The sequence below is a fragment of the Oncorhynchus mykiss genome, chromosome 6 (assembly GCF_013265735.2).
Source record: "Oncorhynchus mykiss isolate Arlee chromosome 6, USDA_OmykA_1.1, whole genome shotgun sequence".
NCBI classification, from domain to species: Eukaryota; Metazoa; Chordata; class Actinopteri; order Salmoniformes; family Salmonidae; genus Oncorhynchus; species Oncorhynchus mykiss.
This window is the reverse complement of record NC_048570.1, coordinates 32,778,255-32,802,081: the sequence shown is the minus strand read 5'-3', so window position 1 is coordinate 32,802,081 and position 23,827 is coordinate 32,778,255. Positions and strand designations below refer to the sequence as shown.

Sequence of the window (23,827 nt, the reverse complement as noted above, 5' to 3'; positions counted from 1 at the left end):
GAGAGAGAGCGCGACAGAGAGAGAGAGAGCGCGACAGAGAGAGAGAGAGAGCGCGACAGAGAGAGAGAGAGCGCGACAGAGAGAGAGAGAGAGCGACAGAGAGAGAGAGCGCGACAGAGCACGACAGAGAGAGAGAGCGCGACAGAGAGAGCGCGACAGAGAGAGAGAGCGCGACAGAGAGAGAGAGAGAGAGAGAGCGACAGAGAGAGAGAGAGCGACAGAGAGAGAGAGCGACAGAGAGAGAGAGAGCGACAGAGAGAGAGAGAGAGAGAGAGTGACAGAGAGAGAGAGAGTGACAGAGAGAGAGAGAGAGCGACAGAGAGAGAGAGAGAGCGACAGAGAGAGAGAGAGAGCGACAGAGAGAGAGAGAGCGACAGAGAGAGAGAGAGCGACAGAGAGAGAGAGAGCGACAGAGAGAGAGAGAGAGAGCGAGCGACAGAGAGAGAGAGAGAGAGCGAGCGACAGAGAGAGAGAGAGAGAGCGACAGAGAGAGAGAGAGAGAGAGCGACAGAGAGAGAGAGAGCGCAACAGAGAGAGAGAGAGCGCGACAGAGAGAGAGAGAGCGCGACAGAGAGAGAGAGAGCGCGACAGAGAGAGAGAGAGCGCGACAGAGAGAGAGCGACAGAGAGAGAGAGAGCGCGACAGAGAGAGAGAGAGCGCGACAGAGAGAGAGAGAGCGCGACAGAGAGAGAGAGAGCGCGACAGAGAGAGAGAGAGCGCGACAGAGAGAGAGAGAGAGCGACAGAGAGAGAGAGAGAGCGACAGAGAGAGAGAGAGAGAGAGCGACAGAGAGAGAGAGAGAGAGAGCGACAGAGAGAGAGAGAGAGAGAGAGCGACAGAGAGAGAGAGAGAGCGACAGAGAGAGAGAGAGAGAGCGACAGAGAGAGAGAGAGAGAGCGACAGAGAGAGAGAGAGAGCGACAGAGAGAGAGAGAGCGACAGAGAGAGAGAGAGAGCGACAGAGAGAGAGAGAGAGCGACAAAGAGAGAGAGAGCGCGACAGAGAGAGAGAGAGAGCGACAGAGAGAGAGAGAGCGCGACAGAGAGAGAGAGAGAGCGACAGAGAGAGAGAGAGAGCGACAGAGAGAGAGAGAGAGCGACAGAGAGAGAGAGAGAGCGACAGAGAGAGAGAGAGCGCGACAGAGAGAGAGAGAGCGCGACAGAGAGAGAGAGAGCGACAGAGAGAGAGAGAGCGACAGAGAGAGAGAGAGAGCGACAGAGAGAGAGAGAGCGCGACAGAGAGAGAGAGCGCGACAGAGAGAGAGAGAGCGCGACAGAGAGAGAGAGAGAGCGACAGAGAGAGACAGAGCGCGACAGAGAGAGAGAGAGCGCGACAGAGAGAGAGAGAGCGCGACAGAGAGAGAGAGAGCGACAGAGAGAGAGAGAGAGAGCGACAGAGAGAGAGAGCGACAGAGAGAGAGAGAGAGAGCGACAGAGAGAGCGACAGAGAGAGAGAGAGAGCGACAGAGAGAGAGAGAGAGCGACAGAGAGAGAGAGAGAGCGACAGAGAGAGAGAGAGCACGACAGAGAGAGAGAGAGAGCGTGCCCTGGAGAATAATCGGTGAGTTTCTTTTTCAGGGAATCTCTCTCTGTTTCCAGCAGCACTGTGCAGCAGAGAGGAGCAGAGATCAACTGGAGTCGAGAAGAGCAGAGCAGAGCCTAGAGGAGCAGGTCACCCTCTGTGCACACAGAGTCACATGGCCCAAACAAGTGGGAGAGGGGAGAAACACAGAGGGATAGAAAGAGGGACAGAGACACAAGTGTAGCAGCAACAAGAGAGAGAGAATAGGGTGAGAGAGAATAAAAGAGGGATAGTGCGAATGAGAGGGATATAGAAAGAGAAGTGAACAAGAGAAAGACAGAAAGAGGGGGTCGATAGAAAAAGGGAGAATGGTTTACTAAAGTAAGAGAATGAGAGCGAGGTAGAGGGCAAGCTAGATTGCTTCCTTTGGGACCATTGCTTATGAGATTTTACAGCTCTAGTCCTTTCATCAAACCTGGTGTTTGTTTGCACAGTGGTTTCTATGACAGTGCTTTTCTGTCTTCTGATGTTTTATGTTTTATGGTGCTCTGTTAGGAAGGGAGAGGAACGTACAACCAGCCTTACTGACGTTTGCATGTGGACTGGGAGACATGAGGGTTTTGATGAGCTAGTCAAGATAGATGTTGAATAGAAAGAAAGGTCAATACAACACAATATAAAGTAGCTTGGGAGACATTTTGGGATTTTGGCTAGATTTATATCTAGCCAAAGAATGTATAAGAGACAGTTATTGGTTAAGTTCATGTTTCTTTGTATGTTACAATAAATTACATTGTTTCGATTATCTCATGCTTTTTTATAATTGAATACCGTCTCTTTAAGTGATCATGCAGCGGCTCATGCTCACTAATATGGGGTCAATGGGTTTCACGTTAGAACGCTAGCTGTAACTGTCACTTTGTCAGTTGAAGCTGAGCTGAGGAGCCATACGGTTTTCTGACCATGTCCTCATTTTTGATATCCCTGTAGAAATAATTCTACTTATCTGAAGATACTTACAATACCTTTAGTTTACATGAAGATCTGTAGATAACTGTACATACTGGAAACCTGTGGGATAAAGTATTTATTTTTTTACTCTTTACGCAGGAGTCTCTGGTCGTTTAACTAAAATGAGTGATGCACGGCTACCATACAGCCTCAAGCGAAACTATCACTGCACCTACATAAATGCTTAGCCTATAGGATCCGACAGTGACTGGCTATAGATAGTGATATAGCGAGTGAAAAGGATATGGCGTTGGGCAGGGGTACTCAAGTACTATATTGTCATTTATCAACCCCCACCTCCCAACCCAGTCGACCCTAAACTGTTCACACCCCCCTTGTTGCTGTAGAGAAAATGTTGCAATTTTTAAGGCAAATTTGGTACAATTCTACACATTTAGCATGGGACAGATACATTTTTATCTGTTTAAAAGCTAATTCCGAATTGACCCGGTTCTGGTCCGGATCCGGACCCGCCAGTTGTGTATGAGGGGCGTAGGGGCTAAAACGTACACGTTACTAGGACACCAGTGTTCTTCTCGTCTCATTCAGCAGCCACGCTGGCAAGCTAAGAGAAGGAGGACTGTGTCCACAAAATTAATTAGCCTATACACTCCAAACCATAACAGTCCACCCACTGTCAACAAAAACACATGACACTTAGAGAGAATGAAGCCTAGCCAAGCCCAGCCAAGCCCAGTCCAAGGTCCTCTCTCTCTGCCAGCACTACCTTACAGAGAATAGAAACGTTGCCTTGAGTCGACTACCATAAAGCTGTGTGTTGGGGAATTTAACTGTATATGAGCCCTATTCAATTATACTGTATTAGTTTATTTTGCACAGCACGTTGTGAGGTATGTTGACTATGCATTTGCCTATAGAGGTGTAGAAGGAGGTGACATGATTATTCATATGCTTGGAGCCGCTGGATGTGGCCATATTTGTTGTTGTGAGAAGTGGCCAAGGGGGCTCAGGGGACATGGTCCCACCACTGATCTAGGGACAGGAACTGAAGGACAGAAGGAAGAGAGAGAGGGAGAAAGATAGAGAGGAGACAGCACATAGGGGGCTTTCATTGTCACTACCACCACAGACGGACACACACTCCTCTACTTCCTAGCCTCACCCTTTCCTCATGCACAGTCTCTCACAACACAGTCCCTTTCTCTCTCTCCTCATCGATCTTCCTTTCAGTCTCCCTAATCAGGCCCCATTGTGGGCCTCTCCTAGCCTTGCCAGGACAGAGAATGGGGAGAGCGGGGACTCAGCGTGACCAAAACAACAACAACAACATGACCTACAGCTGCAGCCAATCCAAATCTCAAGAGACAAATAACGCCACAAACCAATCCCTGGGAAGAGAATCAAACACCAGCCAGAGGCTGCCAATGGAACAGTGGGGCTGGGAAGTGGAAATTAGCCATTTGGAGATCATTAAGATCAAACAGATGAAAAAGTGAATTTCTCCATCTAGATTCAGCTGCTGTTATACAACCAAGAGGACAGATATATTTCAAACAGTTTCTCCCTGCTGATAAACACATTTTAATGTTGTAGTTGGAAACTCAGTGTTCAGTCAGTGTTGCCAATTAGAGCTAATGCTAACATTGAATCAGCACTATTGAGAAATTGCAGTGAAAGAACATGAAACATGACAGTTTTACATGTTAAAGGGGAAGTCATTTCAGAAGCTTGTAGGATTCCTTACTTACCAACCACAGCTGCAAATCCCAATAAAACTACATCAGCTGTTCCTGACAACTTTGTGATCTCACTCTTTGTAGTCGATGTGATTATGACATTTAAACATTTTAACATTCACAAGGCCACCGGGCCAGGTGGTTTACCAGGACGAGTAATCAGAGCATGCGCTGATCAGCTGTCAAGTTTTTTCACTGACATTTTCAACCTGTCCAGGACCCTGTCTGTAATACCGACATGTTTCAAGCAGACCATCATAGTCCCTGTGCCCAAGGAAGCCAAAGTAACCTGCCTAAATGACTACCACCTCCCTCTGCAACTGGATCCTGGACTTCCTGACGTGCTGCCCGTAGGTGGTAAGAGTAGGCAACAACAAGTCTGCCACGCTGATCCTCAACACTGGGGCCCCTCAGGGGTGTGTACTTAGTCCCCTCCTGTACTCCATGTTCACTGCGTGGCCAAACACGACTCCAACACCATCATTAAGTTTGCTGACGACAACGATGAGGGAGGGAGTCAGAGACCTGGCAGTGTGGTGCCAGGACAACAACCTATCCCTCAAAGTGAGCAAGACAAAGGATCTGATTGTGGACTACAGGAAAAGGCGGGCCGAACAGGCCACCATTAACATCAACGGGGCCGTAGTGGAGCGGGTCGAGAGTTTCAAGTTCCTTGGTGTCCACATCACCAACGAACTATCATGGTCCAAACACACCAAGACAGTAGGGAAGACGCCATGACAAAACCTGTGCCCCTGCACCGGTACCCCCTGTATATAGCCTCGTTATTGTAATGTTAGTGTTATTTTTTGTATATTTTTTTTAAACTTTAGTTTATTTGGTAAATATTTTCTTTACTCTTCTTGAACTGCAAACTTGTAAAGTAAGTATTTCAAGGTCTACACTTTTTAAGTTAAGGAATTATGAATTAAGGAAATGAAACACTAGCCACTTTAAAATGTCTCCGTATCTTGTATTACTCATCTCATATGTGTAAACTGTACTCCCACACTATTCTACGGTATCTTAGTCACTTTAATTGTGTGTAAATATTGCATCACCCATCTCATATGTATTCTATACTCTGCCACTATCTTATTTTATTTACCTTTATTTAACTAGGCAAGTCAGTTCAAAGGCAAGTACAAATTCTTATTTTCAATGACTGCACTGAACAGTGGGTTAACTGCCTGTTCCAGGGCAGAACGACAGACCTTGTCAGCTCGGGGAGTTGAACTTGCAACCTTTCGGTTACTAGTCCAACTCTCTAACCACTAGGCTACCCTGCCGCCCATCTTAGTCCAATACCGCTCTGACATACACGTTCAAAAGTTTAGGGTCACTTAGAAATGTCCTTGTTTTTGAAAGAAAAGCTATTTTTTTGTCCATTAAAATAACATCAAATTGATCAGAATTACAGTGTAGACATTGTTAATGTTGTAAATGACTATTGTAGCTGGAAATGGCAGCACCTGCACCATTGAGAGCATCTTGACTGGCTGCATCATCACTTGGTATGACAATTGCTTGGCATCAGACCGCAGGGCGCTACAGAGGGTAGTGCGTACGGCCCATTATATCACTGGGGCTGAGCTCCCTGCCATCCAGGACCTCTATACCAGGCGGTGTCAGAGAAAGGCCCTACAAAATTGTCAAAGACTCCAGCCATCCAAGACCCCCCTTTGCACTAACTCTTTGGACTCACATACGCTGCTGCTACTGCTTATTATCCATCCTGTTGCCTCGTCACTTTACCACTACCCAAATGTACATATCTACCTCAATTACCTCGTACACCTGCACATTGACTCAGTACTGGTACCCCGTGTATATAGCCAAGTTATCGTTACTCATTGTGTATTTATTCCTCGTGTTATCTTTCTATATTTTTTTCCCTTTGTCTCTCTGCATTGTTGGGAATGGCTTGTAAGTAAGCATTTCACTGTTAGTCTACACCTGTTGTTTACGAAGCATGTATACTCAGGGAATTCTGTGATATTCTGTAAAGAGCTTTTTAAAGGGTTGTTCAAAGAAACTCAATTGGTGGCTCAGTTGTTAGAGCATAGCACAGTTGTTAGAGCATAGCACAGTTGGTAGAGCATGGTGCTTGTAACACCAGGGTTGTGGTATGTATGAAAGATGATGTAAGTCGCTCTAAGTACAGTTGTCGGAAGTTTACATACACTTAGGTTGGAGTCATTAAAACTAGTTTTTCAACCACTCCACAAATGATTGTTAACAAACTATAGTTTTGGCAAGTCGGTTAGGACATCGACTTTGTGCATGACAAAAGTCATTTTTAAAGCAACTGTTCACAGACAGATTATTTAACTTATAATTCGTTGTATCACAGTTCCAGTGGGTCAGACGTTTACATACACTAAGTTGACTGTGCCTTTAAACAGCTTGGAAAATTACAGAAAATGAGGTCATGGCTTTAGAAGCTTCTGATAGGCCAATTGACATCATTTGAGTCAATTGGAGGTGTACCTGTGGATGTATTTCAAGGCCTACCTTCAAACTCAGTGCCTCTTTGCTTGACATCATGGGGAAACCAAAAGAAATCAGCCAAGACCTCAGAAAAAAAATGTAGACCTCCACAAGTCTGGTTCATCCTTGGGAGTAGTTTCCAAACGCCTGAAGGTACCACATTCATCTGTACAAACAATAGTACGCAAATATAAACACCATGGGACCACGCAGCCATCATACCTCTCAGGAAGGAGATGCGTTCTGTCTCCTAGAGATGAACGTACTTTGGTGCGAAAGTGCAAATCAATCCCAAAATAACAGCAAAGGACCTTGTGAAGATGCTGGAGGAAACAGGTACAAAAGTATCTATATCCACAGTAAAACAAATCCTATATCAACATAACCTGAAAGGCCACTCAACAAGGAAGAAGCCACTGCTCCAAAACGGCCATAAAAAAACAAGACTACGGTTTGCAACTGCACATGGGGACAAAGATTGTACTTTTTCTGAGAAATGTCCTGTGGTCTGATCAAACAAAAATAGAACTGTTTGAACATCGTTATGTTTGGAGGAAAAAGGGGGAGGCTTGCAAGCCGAAGAACACCATCCCAACCGTGAAGCACGGGGGTGGCAGCATCATGTTGTGGGGGTGCTTTGCTGCAGGAAGGATTGGTGTACTTCACAAAATAGATGTTATCATGAGGGGGGAAAATGATGTGGATTTATTGAAGTAACATCTCAAGACATCAATCAGGAAGTTAAAGCTTGGTCGCAAATGGGTCTTCCAAATGGACAATGACCCCAAGCATACTTCCAAAGTTGTGGCAAAAAGGTATTGGAGTGGCCATCAAAAAGCCCTGACCTCAATCCTATAGAAAATTTGTGGGCAGAAGTGAAAAAGCGTGTGCAAGCAAGGAGGCCTACACAACTGAATGTTTCACCAGCTCTGTCAGGAGGAATGGGCCAAAATACACCCAACTTATTGTGGGAAGCTTGTGGAAGGCTACCCAAAATGTTAAACCCAAGTTCAACAATTTAAAGGCAAATGGTCCCAAATACTAATTGAGTGTATATAAACTTCTGACCCACTGGGAATGTGATGGAAGAAATAAAATCTGAAATAAATCATTCTCTCTACTATTATTCTGACATTTCACATTCTTAAAATAAAGTGGTGATCTTAACTGACCTAAGACAGGTACTTTTTACTAGGATTATATGTCAGGAATTATGAAAAACTGAGTTTAAATGTATTTGGCTAAGGTGAATGTAAACTTCCGACATCAACTTAGTAAAATCTAACAGTGAAGCTGGTTTATCAAGCCCATCCATATGTCTATCTGATCTAATTCTATTTTATTGAACTACACCAAACCCAACACTTTCAAATTAATTTAATTTCCAAGTGCATAATATGTACTCCTTATAGAAACACCGATTTACATGTAATGTGTATTTCAGAGGACTACTTTAGAGTTGTTATATGCATCAGTGGATCTGATTAATGGAGTCTGTAAATACAGGATTATGGGTAGACGTTTCAGCCCTCCGCAGCGGCACATCAACTGAGCTCAGAGAAAAGAACTGCCTATGGCCTTTAGGTATATTTGTATATTTACTGTAATCCGCAGTATTGCAGCCATTGCAAATTCCTTTAGTTTGCGCGATCAAATACATTTCATAGAACAAAGAGGGTGATGGATAAAGAGTGCCCAGTGCTATCAGGTTGACATCTGCTAGGTGCCAGCCCCTCAGCCTGAACACACACAACTGCTGACGGTTCAGCCTGCCTAGTGAATGGCCGCAACACAACAGATAACAAAAACACACCATTCTGCACAATGGATCAGAGTACAGGAGAGCCTAAACCAGGTCTCTATGAAGTGAATAAGGAGTCAAACACAAGACATCAGACTATAAGTGACAACAGAAGCCTTCAAAACCACCTGTTTCCTGCCTTAAATCAAGGCCAGCAATATTGTTTTTTTCCCTAAGTGGAAAAGTAAACTGATAAACTCAAATAATTCCATCACTTAAGGTAAGGAATTGTTGCCATGGGAGCCGAACCCTCAGCTCCTGTCTGGAAGCTGCCCAAGTCTGGATGTGTAAACAACCCACAATGCAAAAAACCACAACATTCTTTGGGGAGTTTTTCCCCCCTCTTCCCTCCAAGGTTATTCCTCTTCATGGCAATCAATCTTCCATACATAGGAGAAAACTGGGCCTTTACACAGCGACTGCACAAAACAGTACTTACATGTATGCCCATTAAAAGGTAGTAATGGGTAGTAAAGTACAGAATGGAACAGTAGTATTGTAACTCGTGGTCAACCTGTAAACATTATGGTGCAACTGAGAAGTTGAACATAATGTTTAAATGCACGGACTGCAGAAAAGACGACAGAGAATGAAAAGAAAGAGAAACACAGCTCAGAGGGAGGAGGACTGCGATGAAGAAGGTTCACACAAAATACACTAACAATCAGGAGAAAAGTGCCTGATTTCATTATGAAAACAAAACCCTGCTAGCTCTATATCAGGACATCTAAAACCAATGTTCCACCTCTTCAACCCCCACATAAGGACAAGGCACGCCAGCCAGTCAGTCAGATCGTGAGTGTCACAGGCAGCAGTGGTTTATCTAGACAAGGAAAGAAAGTGCTCAGTGCCCCCCTACCCACAGGTTACGCAACCATGTCTCAAATGAGACTTTCATGGTTGCCATTATGGCCCTATGTACCTATCGGGTCGTTCGGTCATTTCAACAAGCCACGACAACCATCATCTCAGATTGTTCTGAAATCTTTTCTGTTGTTAGTAATCGATTTGATTACCATTCCTACAACACTTTTTTTTAAATACATTTTGATCTCTGAGAAATTAAGCAAATTGATTGCACCCAAATTGGCCATTTTAAAGTATAGGATTCAAATAATATTCAACAAATATAGTAACCTAAATCCGATTTGTACTAAACTTTTTTCTAACAATGAGTCAGACGAGGAATCCAAAGAAATGGTCAAAAGCCACCCACGGACCCCACGCCAATCCCACCCAACAAACAGTATACAGTGTCAGTTCACTATGTCTGACAAGTAGTATGGAGCTGTGGAGTATTGTTTCTTCATCCTATGTAATGTATTCCCAGTGAATTTGGTGTTTTTTTCCCTGTTCAGAGAACTCATCTGGATATTACCAGATTCTGACCCCTAGATGGCTTTTCCTGCTATTATTATTATTATTATTATTATTATTATTACTACTATTATTATTATTATTATTTAAATTCAGCCACATCAATGTTAAAGGGATGGTTCACCCAAATTACACAATTACATATTAATTTCCTTACCTTGTAAGTAGTCTATGGACAAGGTATGACTGCAACACATGCTTTGGTTTTGCTTAGCATTTGTGGTACAAATCCAGTGCAAGTCAACAGAACCTACATTAGCATTTTCACACTTCATATCCAAAATAACAATATACAGTACCAGTCAAACGTTTGGACACACCTACTCATTTAAGGATTTTTTCTTTATTTGTAATATTTTCTACGTTGTAGAATAATAGTGAAGACATCAAAACTATGAAATAAAACATGGAATCATAAAAAAGTATTAAACAAATCAAAATATTTTTTATATTTGAGATTCTTCAAAGTAGCCAAATCAAATCAAAGTTTGTCACATGCGCTGAATACAATACCTTACAGTGAAATGCTTACTTACAGGCTCTAACCAATAGTGCAAAAAAGTATTAGGTTAACAATAGGTAAGTAAAGAAATAAAAACAACAGTAAAAAGACAGGATATATACAGTAGCGAGGCTACATACAGACACCGGTTAGTCGGCATGATTGAGGTAGTATGTACATGTATGTATGGTTAAAGTGACTAGGCATATATGATGAACAGAGAGTAGCAGTAGCGTAAAAGAGGGGTTTGGCGGGTGGTGGGTGGCAGGACACAATTCAGATAGCCCGGTTAGCCAACGTGCGGGAGCACTGGTTGGTCGGGCCAATTGAGGTAGTATGTACATGAATGTATAGTTAAAGTGACTATGCATAAATGATAAACAGAGTAGCAGCAGAGGAAAATAGGGGTTGGGGGGCACACAGTGCAAATAGTTCAGGAAGCCATTTGATTACCTGTTCAGTCTTATGGCTTGGGGGTAAAAACTGTTGAGAAGCCTTTTTGTCCTAGACTTGGCACTCTGGTACCGCTTGCCATGCGGTAGTAGAGAGAACAGTCTATGACTGTGGTGGCTGGGGTCTTTGACAACTTTTAGCGCCTTCCTCTGACACCGCCTGGTGTAGAGGTCCTGGATGGCAGGCAGCTTAGTCCCAGTGATGTTCTGGGCCATGTACGCACTACCCTTTTTAGTGCCTTGCGGTCGGAGGCCGAGCAATTGCCGTACCAGGCAGTGATGCTCTCGATGTTGCAGCTGTAGAACCTTTTGAGGATCTGAGGACCCATGCCAAATCTTTTTAGTTTCCTGAGGGGGAACAGGCTTTGTCGTGTCCTCATGACTGTCTTTGTGTGTTTGGACCATTCTAGTTTGTTGGTTATATGGACACCAAGGAACTTGAAGCTCTCAACCTGCTCCACTAAAGCCTCGTAGATGAGAATGGGGGCATGCTCAGTCCTCCTTTTCCTGTAGTCCACAATCATCTCCTTAGTCTTGGTTACATTGAGGGATAGGTTGTTATTCTGGCACCACCCAGCCAGGTCTCTGACCTCCTCCCTACAGGCTGTCTCGTCATTGTCGGTGATCAGGCCTACCACTGTTGTGTTGTCTGCAAACGTAATGATGGTGTTGGAGTCGTGCCTGGCCATGCAGTCGTGGGTGAACAGGGAGTACAGTCGGGGACTGAGCACACACCCCTGGGGGGCTCCAGTGTTGAGGATCAGCGTGGCAGATGTGTTGCTACCTACCCTCACCACCTGGGGGCGGCCCGTCAGGAAGTCCAGGATCCAGTTGCAGAGGGAGGTGTTTAGTCCCAGGATCCTTAGCTTAGTGATGAGCTTTGAGGGTACTATGGTGTTGAACGCTGAGCTGTAGTCAATGAATAGCATTCTCACATAGGTGTTCCTTTTGCCTTGACCCTTAGCCTTGATGCCAGCTTTGCACAATCTTGGCATTCTCTCAACCAGCTTCACCTGGAATGCTATTCCATCAGTTTTTAAGGAGTTCCCACATATACTGAGCACTTGTTAGCTGATTATCCTTACAGAGTAAGGAAACCAATGTAATTTTGTAATTTGGGTGAACTACCATTTGACATCAAACTTTTTTCACTTAATATAGGGTGTCGAATGTTTATATTTTGTCCAATGTGTAAAAGAAGCCGCATGGTTATCATAATCCATTCAAAAGTTGTTAAGAGTTTTTACCCTTGTTGGATGACCAATATTAGGATGACTAAATCAATGGAGGCTAAAGAAAAGTGGTCAAAAATCTGGAAAATAGCATCGAGTCAGTTACGCTGGATGCTGTGCGAGAATTAAGGCTAAATGACATGCTCACCTTTGAATTCATCTTTCTTTTTTGAATCCGGAGGACATAAACAATATAGAGGGGTCATTCTATGAAAATGGTGGCTTTTTGAACATTACAAATATAACTTCTTAAAAATCTAAACTTAGTCAGATAATAGTTAACCCCTTACCAATATAAATGACAGCTTTACATATTTTAATATTTTTACTACATTATAAAAAAAATGCTTGTGCTAACCTTTGTCACTGGTGTTACCTATATTTTAGATGACAATTCAGGCTTTCTAGAATGTAATTTCTCATACCAACAATTTGCATATATAATCAAAGGGAGAAAATGTTCATGATAATACTAAAAAATTGTTTGGATGATAAATAATTTACTTTAAACATGCGTGTGTAAAGTTATATTGTCTGACATTTTATTTTCATTTTTTTAAACATTAGAAATAATTTAGGTTGAGTCAACAAAATTTAATGATCATATCCTTAAAATGTTTACTAATGAATGTAGCAACAGTTAGCTAGATACAAAAAACATATTCAATTAAATTGGGAAACTCTGATGCTAGAACACCAATATGCCATACAGTAATACCAGTGACGCAATGTAACACTAGTGACACAATGTGAAACCAATGACAAACATAAGATTATTTCAAACAAATTTGATCAATTTATTAATAATATTTTTCATTACAAATAATTTCCTACTCTGTCACGCCTATCCACAAAACTATGTAGCTTGTTAAAACAATATATATAGCAATTCTCGTGCCATGTGACAAATATTGTTTAGGTCTACTTAAAGGGATAGTTACGAACTAAAATATTGGTTTCCTTACTGTTAGCAGTCTATGGACAAGGTATGACAGCAATCAATGCTTTGGTTTTGTGCCTCAAATTCAAAATAATTAGCATATGAAACAGTGAACAAGTAAACACTTCCCTGCGCTGTCTGCAGTCTTTGCTTTTCAGCAGCACCTCATTTCGCCATATCTATCAAAAGGAAAGCCATATTATGTGATTACAATATTGAAACAGTAATAAAATGCTAATAATACTTTTTTTTATATAATTGTTGAGGGTTTTTGCAAAATAACTGTCTTACATATGTTTAATTAATAATAAAACAACCAATTAAAACAAAAAAATATTTTTTGTGTCATTATCTCACACTTTTAAGTGTTTTTCCTGGTGAATAAGGCTGGGACAGGAAAGCCACCATTTTCATAGAATGACCCAGAAGTAAGATACAGTATATTTACAGAAGTATGTGGACACCCCCTTAATTTAGCAGATTCATTGCTGACAGATGTATAAAATAAAGCACACAGCCATGCAATCTCCATAGACAAACATTGTCAGTAGAATAGTCTTACCGAAGAGCTCAGTGACTTTCAATGTGGTACCCTCATAGGATGCCACCTTTTCCAACAAGTCAGTTTGTAAAATGTCTGCCCTGCTAGTAATGTTATTGTGAAGTGGAAATGTATAGGAGCAACAACGGCTCAGCCACAAAGTGGTAGGCCACACAAGCTCACAGAACGGGACCACGAGTGCGAAAATGCCCAGTGCGTGAAAATCGTCTGTCCTCGGTTGCAACACTCACTACGATTTCCAAACTGCCTTTGGACGCAACGTCAGCACAAGAACTGTTCGTCGGGAGCTTCAAGAAATGGTTTCCATGGCTGAGCAGCTGAACACAAGCCTAAGATCACCATGAGCAATGCCAAGCATCGGCTGGAGTGGTGTAAAGCTCCCCCGCATTGAACTCTGGAGTAGGGGAAACACGTTCTCTGCAGTGATGAATCGCGCTACACCATCTGGCAGTTCGACAGACAAATCTGTGTTTGGCGGGTGCCAGGAGAACGCTACCTACCCCAATGCATAGTGCCAACTGTAAAGTTTGGTGGAGGAGGAATAATGGTCTGGGCTGTTATTCATGGTTCGGGCTAGGCCTCTTAGTTCCAGTGAAGGGAAATCTTAAACACTACAGCATACAGATGTTTCTGTGCTTCCAACTTCGTGGCAACAGTTTGGGGTTAGGCCCTTTCCTGTTCCAGCATGACAATGCCCCTGTGCACAAAGCCAGGTCCATACAGAAATGGTTTGTCAAGATCCAAATTGAAGAACTTGACTGGCCTGTACAGAGCCCTGACCTCAACCTTCGGGATGAATTGGAATGCCGACTGCGAGCCAGGCCTAATAGCCCAACATCAGTGCCCAACCTCACTAATGCTCTTGTACTAAATGGAAGCAAGTCACCGCAGGAATGTTCCAACATCTAGTGAAAAGCCTTCGCAGAAGAGTGGCAGTTATTGTAACAGCAACGGGGACCCAACTCCATATTAAATGGCCATGATTTTGGAATAAGATGTTCAAAGAGCATACTTTTGATCATGTAGTGTATATATCAATTTTGAGCAGGGGTTGGAGCCGGTTCAGGGAACCGAAAACTGGAAAATAACTACATTTTTTAAGGAACAGAATCTGAACCGGGAATGAAAGTGATCAATACTGTTCCAGAACAGAACCGTTAGATGTGAGGGGTTGAGGGTAGCTGAAGGGTGGGACAAAAAAATGAACTAAAAATATAAATAACTCATGTAAAATATACAGTGTTCGTAAAATGTATGTCATATGTAAAAGCTGGAAGTAGAAGCTTTGGTATTGTTGTCCATTAGCTTACTCCAATTAGGGGAGGGGTGGTAAGGTTAGAGGAAAAATAATACAGAAGGCAAAAATATATATAAAATATATATATGGGGGATTGGAAATGATGCAGACAATTACATTGATAGAACCTACAATACAGCTGCAATATTAAAGCAAAAAAAAAGACCTCCCTCTGTCAATCAGAAACTTCTTCCAGTGTCTGCCTGTCAGCTGAATATCTTTGCCAGTATGTGTCCGTGTAGTATACCTGCCCCTCCCCCTCCAAAGCATAGCTGTCGCCATTTTCTGAAGATTTCTCACAACAACAAGCGTATCTCTGTGAAATGTCAATGGAACACTGAGCCTACAGTACCACAAGCTTTGTATTTTCAAAGCCTTTTACATTAATTTCAGCTCGTGTCATGTTAATTTAGCTTTTTGCGACCCACAGAAAAACAACTTTGCAGACAACCACCTCAACATGTTAAATCCTCCAAAAGTTGAGGTGAGAAAGCTGCACGGTGCTTATTATCGGATGTTTTAGGCTACAAAATGTGACTATTTTTATATAATATTAATATGTTAGAGAAAGACCCCACTGAACGATTCAGAACATGAAGAATCACATTTGTCTAGGTAAAATGTATTTTAGAACATAAGGAAGTGAAATTGAAATCACCAAAGCGCCCTATCACCCACAAAATAGGTGGACACCCTACCTAATAACAGGAACAGCACCATCTACTGGTCAGAATCTGGTAATATCAGGATGTAGGATGGGACATAAACCTAACAACTTTAACGACCAATGGTCATTATCTAAATCAGGTGTTAGGTACTATATTTATTGAATATTATATGAATCCTATAAATAAAGAATGGCCAAATTGGATGCAATAAATTCTCTTAATTTCAGTTGCAGGAATGGTAATGTTATCGGTTTCTAACAGAAAAGATTTCAGTACAATCTGAGATGGTGGGTGTCGAAATCTTCTTGTGTTTTTTGTTGGAAAAATGACCCCCATCACTCCTTCAGTGTACTGTAATATGCCTGAGTAGTACAGTGTGACTGTCTGATGATGCTCTTTTACCCAGGAACACACTCAAACCCTTAAACCTTCGGACTGAAGAACATTTATATTGATTGTAACCTTTCTCCTATTCATCCTGTGTGCAGCAGAGAAAATAAGTGACATCAGTAGTTCTGAGTCACCAATAGCGTAAAAGCTGGTTTGCTGCATACAGACAGAATTCAGACCACAGTCACTCATCAATGTTTAAACTAAGAACTGTCATGATGGTTACAGGTCAGGACTTTAAAATGGTTTTACCTCTGGAACAAAGCACATTAAGAAAGCCTATAGCACATAAATAGACAAACCTAAATCAGAAGCCTATAACCGTCTGAGAGAATAATCTCGTCACCAACCGGCTCGCTGTCTGTCAAATATATGTGGCAGCAATTGAGCCTGTTAGGTTAGACAGAGAATAACTATTATGAGTTTCGGTGAACAGATACGAGCATCTCCAATCCCTATCCAGCTGTAAAATATGACAATGTCGCAGGCAGGCGTGGCTCTGCTCTGGCAAGTCTTATATCAGAATGAGGACAGGAACAGCGCCAGACAGAACACAACTGTTGCTCTGGTGATATTTGTCAAAGGGGACACGATTTGCATGAGCTGCTTTCCCATTCAAACCCACAGTACCACACTAACCTGACCCTGAGCTGGTCATCTCCACCTAACAGTCAAATCAGTAGGAAACGGGAAGCTCATCACGAAGTCAAGGCGACACGGACCCATTTTCATCCATGACACTGCACCCCTTTTCCATTGTTAGGTTTCCATAGTGGACCCATTTTTCTCCATGACACCTTGTGACTGTTCCAAAACAGGTTAAGGTACAAGAAAAACGCTAAACTAAACGGACAGAGATTGCTAATCAAGCTCTGTCCGAGACATCCAACACGGGGAAAACATCTCCTGACACCGTTTATTTGAACTTAGCCTCGTGGAGTTAGTATGGGAACCAAGCCTAGATGATGAGTAATGTTGCCTGAGACCTGAAGACTTCGTATTCGATCCTTAAACTAACGACTAGGCTTTAGCTCAGCTAGCTAACAGTGTAGTGGAGTGCAGTCGACCCGAGTTCAAACCCCAGCCAGTCATACACGCTTGCTAGAGACAGCGGTTCTAGGTACAGTGGGGCAAAAAAGTATTTAGTCAGCCACCAATTGTGCAAGTTCTCCCACTTAAAAAGATGAGGCCTGTAATTTTCATCATAGGTACACTTCAACTATGACAGACAAAATGAGAAAAAAAATAATCCAGAAAATCACATTGTAGGATTTTTAATGAATTTATTTGCAAATTATGGTGGAAAATAAGTATTTGGTCAATAACAAAAGTTTATCTCAATACTTTGTTATATACCCTTTGTTGGCAATGACAGAGGTCAAACGTTTTCTGTAAGTCTTCACAAGGTTTTCACACATTGTTGCTGGTATTTTGGCCCATTCCTCCATGCAGATCTCCTCTAGAGCATTGATGTTTTGAGGCTGTTGCTGGGCAACACGGACTTTCAACTCCCTCCAAAGATTTTCTATGGGGTTGAGATCTGGAGACTTGCTAGGCCACTCCAGGACCTTGAAATGCTTCTTACAAAGCCACTCCTTTGTTGCCCGGGCGGTGTGTTTGGGATCATTGTCATGCTGAAAGACCCAGCCACGTTTCATCTTCAATGCCCTTGCTGATGGAAGGAGGTTTTCACTCAAGATTCTCACGAATCTCACTCAATCTTACATGGCCCCATTCATTCTTTCCTTTACACGGATCAGTCCTCCTGGTCCCTTTGCAGAAAAACAGCCCCAAAGCATGATGTTTCCACCCCCATGCTTCACAGTAGGTATGGTGTTCTTTGGATGCAACTCAGCATTCTTTGTCCTCCAAACACAACGAGTTGAGTTTTTACCAAAAAGTTATATTTTGGTTTCATCTGACCATATGACATTCTCCCAATCTTCTGGATCATCCAAATGCTCTATAGTAAACTTCAGGGACATGTACTGGCTTAAGCAGGGGGACACGTCTGGCACTGCAGGATTTGAATCCCCGGCGGCGTAGTGTGTTACTAATGGTAGGCTTTGTTACTTTGGTCCCAGCTCTCTGCAGGTCATTCACTAGGTCCCCCCGTGTGGTTCTGGGATTTTTGCTCACCGTTCTTGTGATCATTTTTAGCCCACGGGGTGAGATCTCGCGTGGAGCCCCAGATCGAGGGAGATTATCAGTGGTCTTGTATGTCTTCCATTTCCCACAGTTGATTTCTTCAAACCAAGCTGCTTACCTATTGCAGATCCAGTCTTCCCAGCCTGGTGCAGGTCTACAACATTTTTTCTGGTGTCTTTGACAGCTCTTTGGTCTTGGCCATAATGGAGTTTGGAGTGTGACTGTTTGAGGTTGTGGACAGGTGTCTTTTATACTGATAACAAGTTTAAACAGGTGCCATTAATACAGGTAACGAGTGGAGGACAGAGGAGTCTCTTAAAGAAGAAGTTACATGTCTGTGAGAGCCAGAAATCTTGCTTGTTTGTAGGTGACCAAATACTTATTTTCCACCATAATTTGCAAATAGATTCATTAAAAATCCTACAATGTGATTTTCTGGAAAAAATTTTCTCATTTTGTCTGTCATAGTTGAAGTGTACCTATGATGAAAATGACAGGCCTCTCTCATCTTTTTAAGTGGGAGAACTTGCACAATTGGTGGCTGACTAAATACTTTTTTGCCCCACTGTAGTTCAGAGTTGAATAAAAGAAACCGGTAGAGGAAACCCAGCACACAACAAAGAGACCAACATGGCGTTCTGGTTTTGTCTACTTCCTTGAGGGCTGACTCTAAGCATCTTCCAGTAACCTTGCTCCAGCATGATCACATCCTGTGTCGGTAAAGAATCTCAGACCATGAGAACCAAATGTCTCTGTTCTGAAGAAAACAAGATTGAACTCTTTGGCCTGAATGCCAAGCGTCACATCTGGGGGAAACCTGGCACCATCCCTACGGTGAAGCGTGGTGGTAGCAGCATCATGCTATGGGGATGTTTTTCAGCGGCAGGGACTGGGAGACTAGTCAGGAAAAAGTACAGAGAGATATTTGATTAAAACCTGCTCCAGAGGGCACAGGACCTCAGACTGGGGTGAAGGTTCCTAAGCACACAAACTGTGGTGAAGGACCCCTCAGACTGGGGTGAAGGACCCTAAGCACACAGCCAAGACAATGCAGTCTCTGAATGTCCTTAAGTGGCCCAGCCAGAGCAAGGACTTGAACCCTATTGGACATCCCTGGAGAGACCTGAAAATAGTTGTGCAGCGACACTCCCCATCCAGCCTGAGAGAGCTTGAGAGGGAGGATCTGCAGAGAAGAATGGGAGAAACTCCCTAAATACAGGTGTGCCAAGCTTAAAGCATCATACCCAAGAAGACTGTAATTGCTGCCAAAGGTGCTTCAACAATGTACTGAGTAAAGGGTCTGACTACTCATGTAAATGTGATATTTCAGTTTGCAACAATACATTTTTTTTGAAAGTTAATGCTTTGTCATTATGGGGTATTTTGTGTAGATTAATCAGGAAAAACAATTATAGAATCCATTTTATAACAAGGCTGTAACGTAACAAAATGTGGAAAAAGTCAAGGGGTCTGAATACTTTCCGATTGCACTGTATTTCACACATCCAGACCAGTGTTTTTCTGCATTACAGAGTGACTTTCAGTAGGGGATGGTCTGTCTGCTAGCGGCTCTCAGCACTGGGGAGGAATGTAGCACACTAGTGCAAAGAGCCCTGTTAATGTGCTGGGCAATGAGTGAGGCTACATGTTTGACTAAAGCAGCATAACTAAGGTTTGTCCTGACCATGTGACCTTACCAGAAAACAACTATGCCTTAGTAATAAGCTAGGCCAGGGCCGAGTCATCGGCTATATAGCCTAATAGGGCCCGGAGTTTTTCTTACTCAGGCTGTCAGGAAACACTGAATATAACACAGTCAAGATTGTGGAGTCTGTACTAGGCGAGTGTGGTATGTCACTGAATAGTGCACTCTGAAAAGTATTGACCCCTTGACTTTTCCCACATTTTGTTACGTTACAGACCTATTCTAAAATGGTTTCCCCTCGTCAATCTACACACAATACTTCATAATGACAAAGCAAAAACAGGGTTTTTAGAAATGTCACATTTACATATTCAGATCCTTGAAGCACCTTGAGCAGCGAATACAGCCTCGAGTCTTCTTGGGGATGACGCTACAAGCTTGGCACACCTGTATTTGGAAAGATTCTCACATCTTTCTCTGTAGATCCTCTCAAGCTCTGTCAAGTTAGATGGGGAGCGTCGCTGCACAGCTATTTTCAGGTATCTCCAGAGATGTTTGATCAGGTTCAAGATCGGGCTCTGGCTGAGCCACTCAACGACATTCAGAGACTTGTCCCGAAGCCACTCATGCGTTGTCTTGGCTGGTGAAGGTGAACCTTCACCCCAGTCTGAGGTCCTGAGCCCTCTGGAGCAGGTTTTCATGATCTCTCTGTACTTTGCTCTGTTCATCTTTGCCTCGATCCTGACAAGTCTCCCAATCACTGCCGCTGAAAAACATCCCCACAGCATTATGCTGTCACCACCATGATTCACTGTGGGGATGGTGCCAGGTTTCCTCCAGACGTGAAGCTTTGCATTCAGGCTAAATAGGGACACTTGGGAAATCAGGCTAAATAGTTCAATCTTGGTTTCATCAGACCAGAGAATCTTGTTTCTCATGGTCTGAGAGTCCTTTAGGTGCCTTTTGGCAAACTCCAAGCGAGCTGTCAAGTGCCTTTTACTGAGGAGTGGCTTCTTTCTGGCCACTCTACCATAAAGGCCTGATTGGTGGAGTGCTACAGAGATTGTTTCCCTCCTGGACGGTTCTCCCATCTACACAGAGGAACTCTGGAGGAGCTCTGTCAGAATGACCATCGGATTCTTGGTCACCTCCCTGACCAAAGCCCTTCTCCCCCATCTACTCGGTTTAGGAAAAGTCTTGGTGGTTCCAAACTTCTTCCATTTAAGAATAATGGAAGCTACTGTGTTCATGAGGACCTTCAATGCTGCAGACATATTTTGGTACCCTTCCCCAGATGTGTCGACACAATTCTGTCTCAGAGCTCTACGGACAATTCCTTCGACCTCATGGCTTGGTTTTTGCTCTGACCTTATATAGAGAAGGTGTGTGCCTTTCCAAACCATGTCCTATCAATTGAATTTACCACAGGTGGACTCCAATCAAGTTGTAGAAACATCAATGGAAACAGGACGCACACAAGATCATATTTCGAGTCTCATAGCAAATGGTCTGAATACTTATATAAACAAGGTATCTGTTTTTTATATACATTTGCTAAAATTTCTAAAAAACGTTTTGCTTTGTCATTATGGGGTATTGTGTGTATATTGATGAGGGAAAAAATATTTTATACATATTAGAATAAGGCTGTAAGGTAACATGTGGAAAACGTCTAGGAGTCTGAATACTTCCTGAAAGCACTGTATGTGCACTCGGGCATTTCCTATTAAAAGAACCCTTGAGCACTACCATGTGCAGTTCATAGGAGTAGAGTTGCATAGGAGTAGAGTTGTTGATGAATTTTGCTTAAATTCATCAAAAAAAAGTTAGCTTATAACAGTGAACCTTTTTGTGGTATACACATAAGGCAACTCTAGGTCTTGGGGATAGTTTAACCAAAATATATCACAATTCAATAGAAGTGTAACCCTCTGCATGCACAGTGCATTCTTCCATCACATGTGCAGTACACTCTTCCATCACATGTACAACTGATTCTCAAGATCTTGCACACTAATGAGATGCTATTGAGCCCACACTACTACACTGTCTGAGCCAAGGACTACATGCTTTCTGGTAAGTCTTGATTACAATACTGGGTGGGGTGAATATATTTAATTTGACATATGTGATTTTTTGTTAACTTGTGAATAGTAGCCTACAGCATTTCTAACTTTCTGCTAGTTCTGCTAGTTAGTTTTTGCTACTATGTGGGTTTTAGCTTGCTTGAGACTGCTAACTGAGGAGTGTTAATTCACCCGTTTCCATACATGTTTCATTTTAAAAATGTATCTTACAAAGGAGTTGTTTAATCTAACTGCTTAACTATTTATCTGTACATGGAATTGGATTTGTTTTTTTTGTACTGATTTTTTTCTAATCTTTACAGGAAAATGACACAGGCACTATCTGATGTGTGGCTGCTTGGTCTAAAGTGGAGGAGTCCTACACCCATTGGCTGTGCTACTCATGCATTTAATATGCTCCTGAAGGACATCATAGCACTGAAAACAATGGATTCACTCTACAAGAGAGCCAAGGAAATGGTTTGGTATGTGAGGGGTCATCAAGTTATAGCAGCAATCTACCTCACCAAGCAAAGTGAGAAGAATAAGAGCATCACATTGAAGCTGCCCAGCAACACCCGTTGGGGTGGTGTGGCCATCATGTTTGACAGTCTCTCCAAGAAATGGCCATATCACAGTCTGCCGATATGGACAGCCCCATCAAGAGGATCCTACTGTATAATGTATTTTGGGAGAGGGTGGTAAGCTGCATGAAACCTATAGCAGTAACCATTGCACGGATTGAGGGAGACAATGCCATCCTGTATGATGTTCAGACTCTGCCTGCAGATGTAAGAGAAGAAATCCGTTCGGCCCTGCCCACTTCACTGTTGGTCCAAGCAGAGGAAACTGCAGTTCTGAAATACATTAAAAAGCGTGAAGACTTATGCCTGAAGCCCATACACGCCGCAGCGTACATGTTAGACCCCAAGTATGCTGGCAAGAGCGTCCTGCCTGGTGCAGAGATCAACAAGGCCTATGGTGTCATCACTACCGTGTCTCGCCACCTTGGCCTGGTTCTTGGCAGTCTGGCGAAGTACACTTCCCAGCAAGGGCTTTGAGATGGAAATGCAATATGGCAGTCGTCCCAACATATCTCATCAGCCACCTGGTGGAAGGGACTTTGTGGATCTGAGGCTCTTTCCCCTGTTGCCACCATCATCCTCCAAATCCCACCAACATCAGCTGCCTCAGAGTGCAACTGGTCCTTGTATGGGAACACACACATCAAAGCACGCAACAGGCTGACCAATACAAGGGTTGAAAAATTGGTGGTCTGACAATGAGCTATCATCAACAAGGTTGGAAAGTGACAGTGAAGATGAGGCCTCAGAGTCTGACGTTCAAGAGGTGGACATTGAGGAGGTCCAGGGAGAAGACATGGAAGCCTGAGAGGAAGACCAAAGCTTTAGTTTCTAGACTATAATTTTACAGATGTATGTTGAAAACATTTTTGGGAGATGCGAAGGATCATTGGGGATCATTCAATATTCCCTTTCTTTTGTTGTTCAGTGAAATCCTCCCATGTGAAGAGTCAACTCATTTAATTAAAGTTCAATTCGTAACTAAATTGTTTTTTTTATTTCTATTGGAAGGATTTAATACATTTGCAATTATGTCTACTTATGATAAGGTAAAAGGTTTATGTTTCTGCCTCCATATGATATGGTAAATATATCCAATGCAAACATCTACATTTAAATAGTATTAATATTAATTTGCATATATTCCCGTTAACTCACACAGAAAGTTTCCACCTCTGAATATTCCCCAAAATAGGAGCATGTCAATTTGGGTGTCAAATGAAAGCTAAAAGTCTATTCTTTTTTAATAAAGGAATATGTGGACACACCTACTCATTCCAGGGTTTTTCTTTATTGTTTACTATTTTCTACATTGTAGAATAATAGTGAAGACATGAAATAACACATATGGAATCATGTAGTAACCAAAAAAAGTGTTATACAAATCAAAATAGGTCAGAACCTGGTAACATCAGTTTTGCTGAAAAGACATGGAACAACCCTTG

General features: G+C 42.7%; 1 protein-coding gene across 1 annotated transcript in view; it reads right to left on the bottom strand.

Annotated features, from left to right (window-relative positions):
* LOC110525789 (phosphatidylinositol 4-phosphate 5-kinase type-1 beta) overlaps positions 1-23,827 on the bottom strand; it is a 111,236-nt gene that overhangs the window by 81,737 nt on the left and 5,672 nt on the right. The gene's annotated exons all lie outside the window — the stretch shown is intronic.